We start from the raw sequence: 12,557 nt of genomic DNA on the forward strand, positions 1-12,557 counted from the left end.
CCTGGAAGGTAGGGAATCAAACTATACTGTAAAGGTATGAATTGGAAAATGGTTGGTAGTAATGTAAAGTATATCCCAATGTGATCAAATATGCGAACAAACAAACTAGTATGTACCTTTTTAACTACCACCCTCCCAAATAATCCCCTGATTTAAACCTAACCTTAACACTAATTCTAATGTCTAACCTCTATACTAGATGTAACTATAAACCTACTCTAGTCCCAGCCCTAAAACTAACCCCAGAAATAAACTATACTTACCTCATAGTTTACTATGTTTACCTCATATTACTGACTAATAACATTTGGTTAAAATTCACTCACACACACTTGTTCACACGGTGTTTAAATGCTGACTGCATGAGTGGCAAGAATACACACATGTACATATGGGTAGCCAACAACTCTCTCATGTATGTCTTTTCCCAGACACACACACACACACATGCAGACGTGGTGTTAGGTCAAGTCCCAAGGAAGTAGGACAGAAGTGTCACATAGACTCTCTCACTTGACAGTTGAGTGCTGACATCCCGTTGTGGCCCGGGATTCAGGTTGGCAGCTGCAGCAGGCAAGCTGAGTGACAACAGCTCAAGAAGAAAGAACTTGAACAAAAAATCACACGTCATAAAATATGATCGATGTGGAAGCCATTCGCAAGAATTTGCTAAACATCTTAAAGGCTGTTAAATGATGTTAAAAGCATTCACCTTTTTCTGGTGCCTTTTTAAAAATTAATTCAGAAACCAAACAACGATGAACAAAAAACAGTAGAAGAAACAAAACAGCATGAGGGCAAATATCATCGACTGTAAAAGCTTTCAGAGTGATGCCATTAAGGTAACTGACTGTGGTGTTCAGTTCCCCCCCACTTAAGGCTGTTTTATTCCATGGCACTTACATTTATTGTTTATCTTTATATCACAAATGGAAATTTCCAACACATGTCAAGTGTCTCTCGCCTGTCAGCTGTCTTTTTATTTAACATCCGCCCCATTTCCTTTCTTCTTTGTCATCTGTCCGATGGCCCATTAACTATGCTGTCCTTGAGCTCCCCTGGCACCCGTTCTCGTTAAGGACGATTTAACCAGCATCATCCTTTTCTTTAGTCCTCCTTCCATCTTATTATCTATTTTAATAGATTTGCTGTTGAGGCAAAACTATACAGGTTAACCGCATCCTTTGCTGTATCTGATTATATCAAATAGTAGAAGCAATATGGTGGCAGGCAACAATGCCCATCTTACTCCTGGGACAAAGTAAAAACGTATGCATCAGATGTTTTCAGATGGGCTTAATGCAACATGACATTGTTCTGACTTGATCTGAAGTTGAGCACTGGCTGCTACAACAACTCTCTGATGAGCCACAGTAAGTCTTTTGGAAAGAGCTAAAATGAAGGTCACCAAAGTGTCTCTGCGTGTATGTGTGTACAGTTGCTCACTCTGACCCAGATTTACCAGTGCAGTGAGGCACTGTGCCAACATGTCAGTTCATGGGAACACAGGAAAGAGCACACACACTCACATTCATACAGGCGGCCAGACAACAATGCGAGGAAAGGTCAGGAGGGTGTCCCGGTGGGAGAGGGATTAATGCAGGACAATCGTGTGTGTCAGAGCGCTCACTGGAGCACTGCTTGGACAGAGGACTGATGGGATTCTTTCTCATCTTGGGTAGAGATTGGAAATGAGAGCCTGGGGTGTAAAAAACACAAAAAACAACATTCTGTCTTCTCTTTGAGGCATATGTGTTAATATTCCTTTGTAGTCTTTGTGTGTGTGTATCCCCAAACCAGGTACAGCATCACAGTGCCCTGACAACCTGCTGACCCCCACAGGATTTCAGCACTGTTGTATTCTTGTCTGGGCTTCTAACACAATCATATTTTGCATCCCATCTCACTGGATGCTGCTACCTTCCAGAGTCCACACGTCTTCTGAAAAATAATTGTTAAGCGCATGTAAACTATTTTAACAATTATACTTAAAAAAACACACAAACAAAAAACAACTATATATATATATATATACCACAAACAATTTGTGCTTTTTCCTTTACCGCCATTGGCTACATACTACCACAGCTAAGTGAGAAAATATGGTCTTTGTATTTTGGATGAACCAATCAAACCAATCCTTGCTGTAATGATAACTGTAACAGTGTTTTTATGTTTTCCTCAACATTGCAATGTCTCCACAGTATCTCCATAATATGGCAAAAAGGTGGAATAGCTTATGTACCTTTGGCCGAGGACAGTTCAATAATAGATCTTTGAGGCTTTTGTTTGGGGATATTGCCTCACATTAAAATTCCATTTTTCTTTTAAAGGTTATCCTCTTCATCTTTTCATAAAGCTCCCCTTGTTATTGCAACTCTAACAGTGTTTGGGATCTAATATTGAGGAGCTTTGTGTCTTCCTATGAAAGTCAGCGGTCAATATATCCATATCTCATTTTCATATATCGCTCCAGTCCCATAAGATAAGACAGCGATATCAAACAATGAGGGAGAGCCAACTTCGGACATGTGTTATGAAAAAATCACTTTACCTTTAATAAAAATGAGAGGGAAGTAGATAGAGAAGTGTGGTCAGTGAGAAAGAGAGAGACAGAAAGGGTGATGAGGCTGAAGGGCTGACAGGCAGACAGACAATGTTTAGCATTGTAAATGAGTGGCAAGGCAGGCGGCAAATTTATGGAGGGTCAGGTGTGCCTGTTCAGCAGTAATAGGCAATGCGAGTGCTCTAACCAGCTCCCTGTCTCACCCAACCATGCATGTCCAGAGACCAGCAGGACATGGCGAACGTGCTGGAACTCCCAGGCCCAACATTACAGCAGAAACGTGGGATGATGGCTCTTACAGTATGGCTGTGTTGGACACAGCTCTGTGTGTCTGCATGTGTTGGTGCTGATAAATACTCACTCAGGCTGGCTCACACTCAGCGCAGTCATTGACGGGTTACCCCAGGTCATCAAACAGACTCCTCTTTCTCACATATTCACTTCAGTTCCCTCAATGTACAATGGTTCTTCCTTTCTGCCATTCTGTCTCTGTCTGTCTGTTACTTTCAATTACATTTTCAATTAAAGGGGGACTGCGCAGATTTTACACATCAAAGTCTGTTAACAGGTCTTGGGAAGTACTACTGCATATGTGAAGAAAGTTGTATAAAGCCTCCAGAGGGAGCTGCACAAAATCTGATAAATTGCCTCAAGTGATGTCACTTGAGTCAGCGTCAGTTGGAGATGAAGACTACAAGTTTGAAAATGAAAAAAAATCTGGAGATGTGGAGTTAGAAAGAAGTGAGCTTACCAGACCTCCTCATCTCTGCTTGAAGCCAGCAGCTCGAGGCATTAGCGAATCTCAAACCGAACTTTCAGTGGTCGAGTTGCATTATGGGCAATGTAGGCACCAGGTTTTGACAACGAAAAAGAAGGTGTGTAATAAAAACAATATCTGATTGTACTATATATATATATATATATATATATATATATATATATATATATATATATATATATATATATATATATATATATACATTCCAATAAGTAAATCACATATCCAATAAGTAAATCATCAAATCAGCAGTTTCTGCAAATATCAGCAATATAAACAATGTAAAGGCATATATAGAAGCAAATCTCCATTGCTCTCTCTCTCTCTTGTTCAGTTAAAATTAATATTCAAGTTTACTCTTGGCATGAAACTGTGGAAAAGAAATGCAGCTTAGCCAACATTATTAAGGGAGACTACTTCTTGGCTCCCATCCTTTCATATACTTTGAAGTAAACTCAAATGAGTAAACCTAAAACTACCATTCCCCTGCCAATAGCTAATCAGCTTGTTCTTTATTAACCCAATTAACTGCATGTGTAGTGCACTGCATGCTGTTTCTGATGCTGATGCCATCTGACCATCCCCTTCCCCACAACCACCAGTATCATGACTGTAATGACGACCAAATTAAACTTCTTCTATAAAATCTTCTATTTACTAATGAAGTATTGAAAGCTTTGTTGCTAAAGCAGTCAAAATAATCAAATCTCTCATTTGAAATAATGAATGTATAATACTAGTTGGAACAAATACTGTATGTAGGAGAACAAATGTGTGTGTGTAGAGAGAGGCACCACTATATCCAGTACATATACTGTACATAGTATAATGTAAATGCACAAATATAATCTATACCTACATTTTGAAATTTTTCTCAATATTTACATTTCTTGCATCTAAGATAAGTTACCATACAAAGATTGCTGCTTCTTTCACAGTACACATTTTCCCACCCACTAATACCTGAATCTTTTCTTTCTGATCATTTTTATGCTTTCCCATCCTTTTGAATCACATACATTAGCCAGTTCCTAACTATTTCAATTCCATTATCACCACTCTCCTTCCCCTTCACCCTCTTTTTCTAAATCTAATCTCCTGTCCACCCAACACACCATCAGCAAGCCCATCCTAATTGCAGGGAGCAGATTCTTTATGAGAATGGCAATTCTGCTGAGAGGAGGAAAAACAATGGAAGCAAATGCTGTTTCTATTGATCAGCCAGTGTCTCTGTCCTCCCTCCAGCCGGCTGTGTTTACTGTTCCTGTTCAGAGGTCTGATATGTCATAAGATTTAGTGGCCTGGGTGCCCATATCAGCCTCTGCAGGAAGAATATCAGTAGACAAGCAGAGGAAAGCGTGGCTGTAAATACAGGCTGCTCTCCTAACACGGCTTCATAAGTTGTCTGGAGGCGCGTCAAACATGGCCATTAACTTCTGGCCCACACAGTGCAGACAACACAGGTGGGAGTATATCATAGGAGTCAAATTAAAGTGTGTGGTGACAAAGTTGAGATGAACAGGTGGAGAAGAGAAGAGGTGTGTTAGCCAGATTTCGCAAGGAACATGAAATAAATAAAATGACTAATTTTCAGTGAGTATACCATGACTCATATATGTTTTCCTATATACCCTCTCTTTTCATGGGCCCTGTGGGTAGACACAGCTAATCTATAGTAGTAAATCAGAATGGGGCTGGGGCCAAAGGACAGGTGGAGTAAGCTACAGGTACTGCCCTGCAAGTCTGCTTTACCTCCACAGCCTATCAATAACTTTAATGATGATGGAGGACCAGTTAGATTAACTTTCCACACTGTTACCATGTCCTATCAGTCATGGAGGCCAGTGGGCTGGGAAAACGAATTCTAGCTTGTCCACGGCTTGCATTTTCATAGGAGAAATTACAAACTGCTAATCATTAAAAAGAGGATCTTCTGACTGGCCTCAGAAATCAGAGGTCAATCCAGGAGAGCCTTAATCCATAGGAGTGAAGGTAGAAGTTATAGGTAATGTCTATGTGTGTATCCCTTCCTTCACTCTCCTGCTGCCTGCTAGCCTAGTGTGTGTCCGCACACTATGGCTGGTTTGCTCTTCTCTCTCCATCAGCATGACAGGTGGATGAGGTTGTGAATAAAGAGTTCCGTCATCTCATCAATAGTTATCAAGGTCAGGGTCAGAGACCGACAGGTAAGGTGATTTATTACTGGAGGCAGAAGGTGAAGCGTGAAAGAAAGAAAGTGGGGAAAGGTGAGGGCATACAACAAGGAGGAATAAGAAGAGGAACATACACCTACACATGACACAGGCCACTTGGAAATGGCTTTGGCAGATGTGTAGGCCTACACACTGTTTGATGTTCCTCCATGCACTTAACTTCAGCTGTAAGTCAGATGTTCAGAGATACAGAGAGAGAGGTCACATGTTTGGATGATTTTGAGTCCACTAATCAAGTATGTTCAACATGTCCACCTTGCCCAAATTATCAGCAATCCTTAAACAGCACAAGTCTTCTCATTAAAGATTAGCAATGTTAGATTATGTGAGGATTTGGGACTTGGATGATCTGTGATAAGTCATGAATCAGCATTGCTAATTAGCCCTTTTTCATATGGCTTTCTTTATTGCATAACTGTTTGTAATTAACTTTAAGCACTCAATTTATTGATTGAAGATTTATAATTAGCCTGCAGAACCTTGCAACCTAAGTCACATTAATATATTGTAACTTGTGTGTTCCTCAGCTCACAGTATTTCCAATCCCCTGTCAAATTATACAAGTGTCAGGCTGACATAGTTAATCCACCACAATGTCCTCATGAGAATCCTCCACAGGCTAATCGTACTTCAAAGAATAATTGCAGTCATTTAAAAGCAATGCGTGAATGGTATTTGATAATATGAAATCATTTTCCCCACAGACTCTTATTTCCCAGTGATCCTCCACGCTACTTTTTGCCAGTGGCAAGGACTCTGCAGATTGCTCATGAATGTTTATATTACTATAAGATTGGGGTCCTGTCCCTTTATGTAACACCTATATGGTGACCCCTGTTTTTTTCTTTAGGCACCAGTAGGTAATAATGAGATTAAGTTAAATCAAACATGTGTTTTTTAACTCAAACGTCAAATTTTCATGAAACATCGGTAGCTTGCAATGTTGAATTTCAGGTCGAGAAAGCTATGTGTTGTTCAGCAAGAGTCAGCCACAGCACTTAGGCACAGCTGTACTTTGCTTATTAGTATGCATGCTAACATTCTCACAGTAGCAATGCTAACATGCTGATATTAGCAGGTATAATGTTTACCACGTTCACCAGTCTTATTCTGGCGTGTTATCATGCTAATATTTGCTAATTAGCAGTAAACACAAGATGAGGCTGATGGAAATGTAATTAGTTTTGCAGGTATTTGGTCATAAACCAAAGCACTGGACAAATTAAAATTTTGACCTGATGATGGTGCTAGATGAAATGTCACCAAAGTTATTACAATTCATCCTGAGGGGGACATGAATGTCTGAACCAAATTTCATAGCCATTCATCCAGTAGTTATCGAGACATTTCACTCAAACCTACAAATGTGCACCTCATGGTGGTGCTAAAGGAGAAGTAAGCAGATCACCAAAGACATTTGGATTCATCCTCTGGGGACCATGAATGTCTGTACTAAATTCCATGGCAATCCATCCAATAGTTGTGCTGAAAGTTAAGGACTAGACCTGTTTTATTTATTGCATCTATTTACCTGTTCATCAGTTTTTCTTCTTCCTCACTTTACTTCTCCATCTTGTATGCTCCCTCTTTCTCCCACTGTCTCTCACACCTATGCATAATTTTTTCTCTCTCTCTCTGCATCCATCTACCCATTCATCCATCCTTACAAAGGCCAATCAGGTGACTAGAGAGATGTTTACTAAGGAGCAGCTTGTGGCTCCATAAAAGGCGTGACACAGAGTCAGGGTTGTCGGGCCTGGAGTGACGGATTGTACCAGGCCTGCCTGGTGGAATAAATAGAGGCATTAGAAGCTCTGCAGCTGGCCCATGCTACTGCTGATGCTTACTGGCCTATGAAATGTGCAGCATGGTAGTGTCCTGGGCCTCACCACAGTGTGATGAATGACTTATATTCTTCCAGAAAGCATATTAAAGTCAGATTGCATGATGGATAGCAGGCAGAAGACAGTAGGAGAGGAGGAGAGAAAGATAGAAGGAGGAGGATTAAGGAAGTGGGGGAGAGGGCTTTTGATAAAATATGTAAAGGGAGGAAATTAAATCCCAGACAAAAATATCAAAACGCCCCCCCCCACCTAAGATTTCTAGTGATTGATGAAGAAAGCAGAGGCAATTTTTAATTTTTAATGAGTCCTCTTCAGGCTCCAACACAATGTCTGGTCTTTGTATGCCTCTTAGTTTCAGCAGAAAGGTTCTTGTGCACTTGCTTCACTTAACACAGTTCAGGTGTGCTCCCAAAGGCAATATTCAGATTTCACACATGAACCATAAATCTCTGAATGACTGCCTCTCATTCACAGCTTTCCTCAGGTAACCATGCACTGTTTACCCTCTGGTAGAATTAAACTCAACTAAACTTCAGGTGCCAGTGAAAATTTTCTAAATCTATCGACAAACTACAATCGACAAACAAAACAGTTATTATGTTCTTTAAAATTCCTTCAACTCGACTGAAGACGGTCCCACTTCACATTGAAGCTTATGTGGAGTATGACGCATTCAGGTACAGATTTTAACAGCTTCCACTCCGTCTCTCCTTCGAAATGCTTATTTGCTTTCTTGCTTATTGTGAGATGATGTTGATACCACTCTCATGTTTGTACGCTAAATATAAAACTACAGCCAGCAGTTGGTTAGCTTAGCTTAGCATAAAGACCGGAAACAGCTAGCCTAGCTCTGTCCAAAAGTTCACTGAATTACACAATTTATCTTGTTTGTTTAGAGTCTGTTGTCATCGTACGGTTGTAAGGCAACAAGTGGACACCTGGCCAAGAAATAGTCTACCATAAACCACAAGCATCCATTCATCATTTTTACACTCTGTTTTTGCACAGATTAAACAAACGAGATACAATAAGTTATTGTTATTCATTTGAAGATGTCATTTTATAACTAAATACCACTGGGTGCCAACCACACCTTTTCAACACTAAATATGGGCTTTTCTCATCCTGTGTGAATTGTAGAGTTCCCTCCTGACATGAATCACTACAGGCACAGATGAGTCAGACTACACACAGAGGAAGACACTTAAAAAGTTTGTTGGGAAGTTCTTTCAGACTCTGAGTACTGAGTAATTATTCCTGTTCTCCACTCCACCATCACTTAATTTTTGAACATGGTCATAATTACATGAAAATTTTCATTTTCATTAGTTAGCTGTCAGTAATTGCTTTTTCACTGTGCTGATGTGATGTCAGTGTAATGAGTGGACGCTGAAGCAGACCTGTGCTCCACTCCAGTGTCAGCGGGCATCCAATGACCAATTGGCAGAAGGGCTCAATAAGTCAATCACTTAGCTGATCTTCATTGGTATAGTAGTAACTCTGTGTGGCATTTAAGCTTCAATATCTCGAGGTGTCTCATGGATCAGAGAAGATTGATCTCTGACCTCATCTATTTAATCACAGTTTGAGGGATGGTATTGACTTACTGGCTTTGAAGTGGAGAGGTGAAGTGTTAAACAGGTCACAGCCAGTCCCCATGAGAAAATACAACAATTGTTGAAAAGAGTCATAGGTATGTGCGTGTGTTTGTATAAGCATATCTTGTAAAAAATGCAAATGAAAAATTTGAAAGTGATGCATTGCAGCAACATGGCTGGTTGCCTTTCTGGCAAGACTTATCCTTCATTTGTTATTAATATATTTATTATTTGTTTCATTAATTTATAGAGATGATCAATCACTGTAGCCAGAATTAATCCTCTGGCGATGCTAATCGTGTGGAGAAAATTTGAAATGGTGCATCATCAGTCAACTGGCTCCATCAGACTCTGTTATCTGAACCAAGTGTCCTCTCATTTTAATTTAATTCAGTCCCCCCTCCTCTCATTCCTCCCACTCTCTCTCTCCCTCTCTCTCACTTGCTCTCGCTCTTGTTCTCCGAGAAGGAAAATTACACCGTGAGTAGCAGTACAAAATGATTTTGGCAGCCTGGTCTGACAAACTCCTCCAATCACTGTCTGTTTCTTCAACATGCTCAGACCTTTACAGCTTTACACTTAATTTCCAAAGCTGATATCAAACAGTCATCAATCATGTGGCTTTAAGTTTTGGAGTAATAAATGTTCCCAGGCTCAGGATCACATCAAGCAGATAAAAAGTCTGTCATCGGGAACTTGTTTTCTCACTCTACACAAGGACTGTTTACTACTGTTGAACATCCATGCATAATTAAAGCTCTAATGAATAACTAAGATCTTGCATTTAACCACACACACTCTCCCTGGGGACAGAAAACAAATTCTCACAATGCTCTTACCAAGGTCAAAGGTGGAGCTAATGTCTCATTAAAAACTCATTTTCCCATCATGGGTGAATGGGGAGCCTCAAGCTATTGATCTGCAATTGTCACATCTTGGGGAGTACTGCTGCATATGTGAAACTAGTTGTATAAAGCCTTTTGTGCCTCCAGACTGAACTGTGGGAACTCTGATAAATTGCCTCAAGTGATGTCACTTGAGTCAGCATCGGTTGGGGCTGAAGACTACATGTGTGAAAATGAAAAAAATCTAGAGGTGTGGAGTTAGAAGGATGTGATGTTACCAGACCTCTGTAGCCAGCTCCTCATCTCTGCTTGAGGCTAGCAGCTTAAGGCTGGCTACTTTAGCTGCTACTACGATAACACACCGGATTGTCAGGACTCAAGTTGCATTATGGGCAATGTAGGCACCAGGTTTTAACAACGAAGAAGAATGCGTGGAATGAAAAAGACGATATCTTTGGTTCTGCTGCATCGATTTTGATCATTGTTTTTTTCGTTCATTGTGAGTCCGACAGTGTTCAAGTTTAAAAACAATGGAGAAAATGGGCTTATGTGGTGCACAAAATCAAAAACACAAATTGTATTACGTTATATAATAATTACATTGTTGCTTAGTTATTCTGAAGCCCTGTAGTGGACTACACGCACACACACACACACTCACACACACACACACACACACACACACACATATACACACACACACTGCATGCTAAGACATTGGAGCTACCTGGCCACACACTTTAAAGTAATTAAACATACCAGACCCAGAATATGAAATGGACTGTGAAGTGTGGATCAGCAAGAAGTAGCTGGTTGGGGACCGATAGGTGAAGGTGTGCGTGTGTGTGTGTGTGTGTGTGTGTGTGTGTGCGTCAGGGACTGGGAGGGTGTGTGAGCTTGCCTGGTGGTGGCACTGGGATGATCCAGGGTGAAGTTGTGATACTGTATGATGAATGTTGCTCCATAACCAGTACTGAGGGGGAACAATTAAACCCTTTTCACCGATCACCTCCCCTGCAGCCTGTACGAAACCACCGGGGAAACGTAGCCTCTGCCCTCAGCAGAGGACACACAAAGACACATACGTATACACACACACACACACACACACACACACACACACACACATTTTCCAAGTGCTGATACTTGCTGGTTTAAACAAATGAGCACAGGAAATGAAGTTATTCTGTAAATGACTAAATTTGTTGTGTAAATGTGTTGATGGCTACATGTAATGGCTAAGTATCTTGCTCAACGGCACTTTAGTACCACACATGGCTGCTAATGCAATCACAGTGTTTCTTTTAGGGGACTAACCTTGTGTCCTTCTGGTTTCAGGACAGTCTCTCTATGCCCAATTTAGCATGGGTCCTCTGTACCACTCAATCAGACAAACCCCTAAAGTAAAGTGCACACACACACACACACACACACATACTAACACACCACAGGGGAACTGACATGGCTCTGAAGGTCACTGGCTACAAAACAGCTCTGATTCCCAGAGGTTTTAACGACTTTCAGACACCCTGTTCACTTTTCCACTTGCTAGTGTTCAACATGGGAGGGATTACTGCCATGAGGGACAGCTGGCTTCAGGGAGGAGGAGAACATTGTCATGCTTGACATGAATACCCCTCTCAAACATACTTTGTCATCACAGCTGCACAGTTTGCTCACTGTAAAAATGTGTCTATATATGATGTGATGCCTAATTGAGTCTCTACTGTAAATACAATCATTATCAGATTGTGTTTATTTTGGTGAGATGGTGGGTAGGAATGCTTGAATAATTGTGGGATATTTTAAGAAAGTAATTCCCACTGCTGTCAAAAATGTTGCTGTCTGTTGATACTTTGATCCTTTGAGTTGAACATTCAAACCGTGGCAACAACAAGCGTGTCCAAGCCATGTTTAGCACTTTTTAGTGTCCTCTGGAAACACTTCTGTTGTCGTTTTGTGGATTTGCAGGGCGTTTCTGTATTTGGTTGTGTTGTGTGTATTTGCTGCACTTTTTTTGAATTTGCAGCATGTTTCCTAAATGCTGCGCATGTGTTGTCAAATTAATGAAGATGTTTTCTTAATTTGCTTGTGTTTTGTCTATTTACATGTGTTTTCTTAAGTTTGCTCTTGTCGGCCACAGTACTAGATAGTGTATTAGAAAGGATTTTACACTCCAAACTAATGAATAAGTTAAGTAAATGATGCTGCTGGAATCTCATCACAGACTTTGTTCAATTCTTCACTGTAACATTTTATACAGCACAAAGTTGAGGAAACTAAACCTTCAACCTTATGAAAAACCTCCAAACTACTGCTGAAACACTTCACAGAACCAGACAGAGCTTTTGTAGACCATTTGAGAAATTACAGTATTTGTTCCAAAGAGAGAAAAAAGTTTTATTTACTTAATCATGAGAGCAAACAACCAAACATGTTGGGGAAAAGTAAATGGCGTCTGGTCGGTGTTGTGTTGGCTCAAAAGGTTAATGAGGTGCGTGTTCACTCGGAGGAGAGGAGACAACGATGCTCTTTACGGAAGAGGAGGCGTTGTACGCCCGAGGGGCCACCATAATGACACCCCTCAGATCTCATTATCAGGCTTATTGATTGGTCATGGCCACCTGCCCCTCCACTCACACACACACAGACCCAGACACACACACACACAATCACACACACAACCAGAAAATATGAATTTTTCACTTGCATA

The sequence above is a fragment of the Siniperca chuatsi genome, linkage group LG6 (genome assembly GCF_020085105.1).
Source record: "Siniperca chuatsi isolate FFG_IHB_CAS linkage group LG6, ASM2008510v1, whole genome shotgun sequence".
Taxonomy (NCBI): Eukaryota; Metazoa; Chordata; class Actinopteri; order Centrarchiformes; family Sinipercidae; genus Siniperca; species Siniperca chuatsi.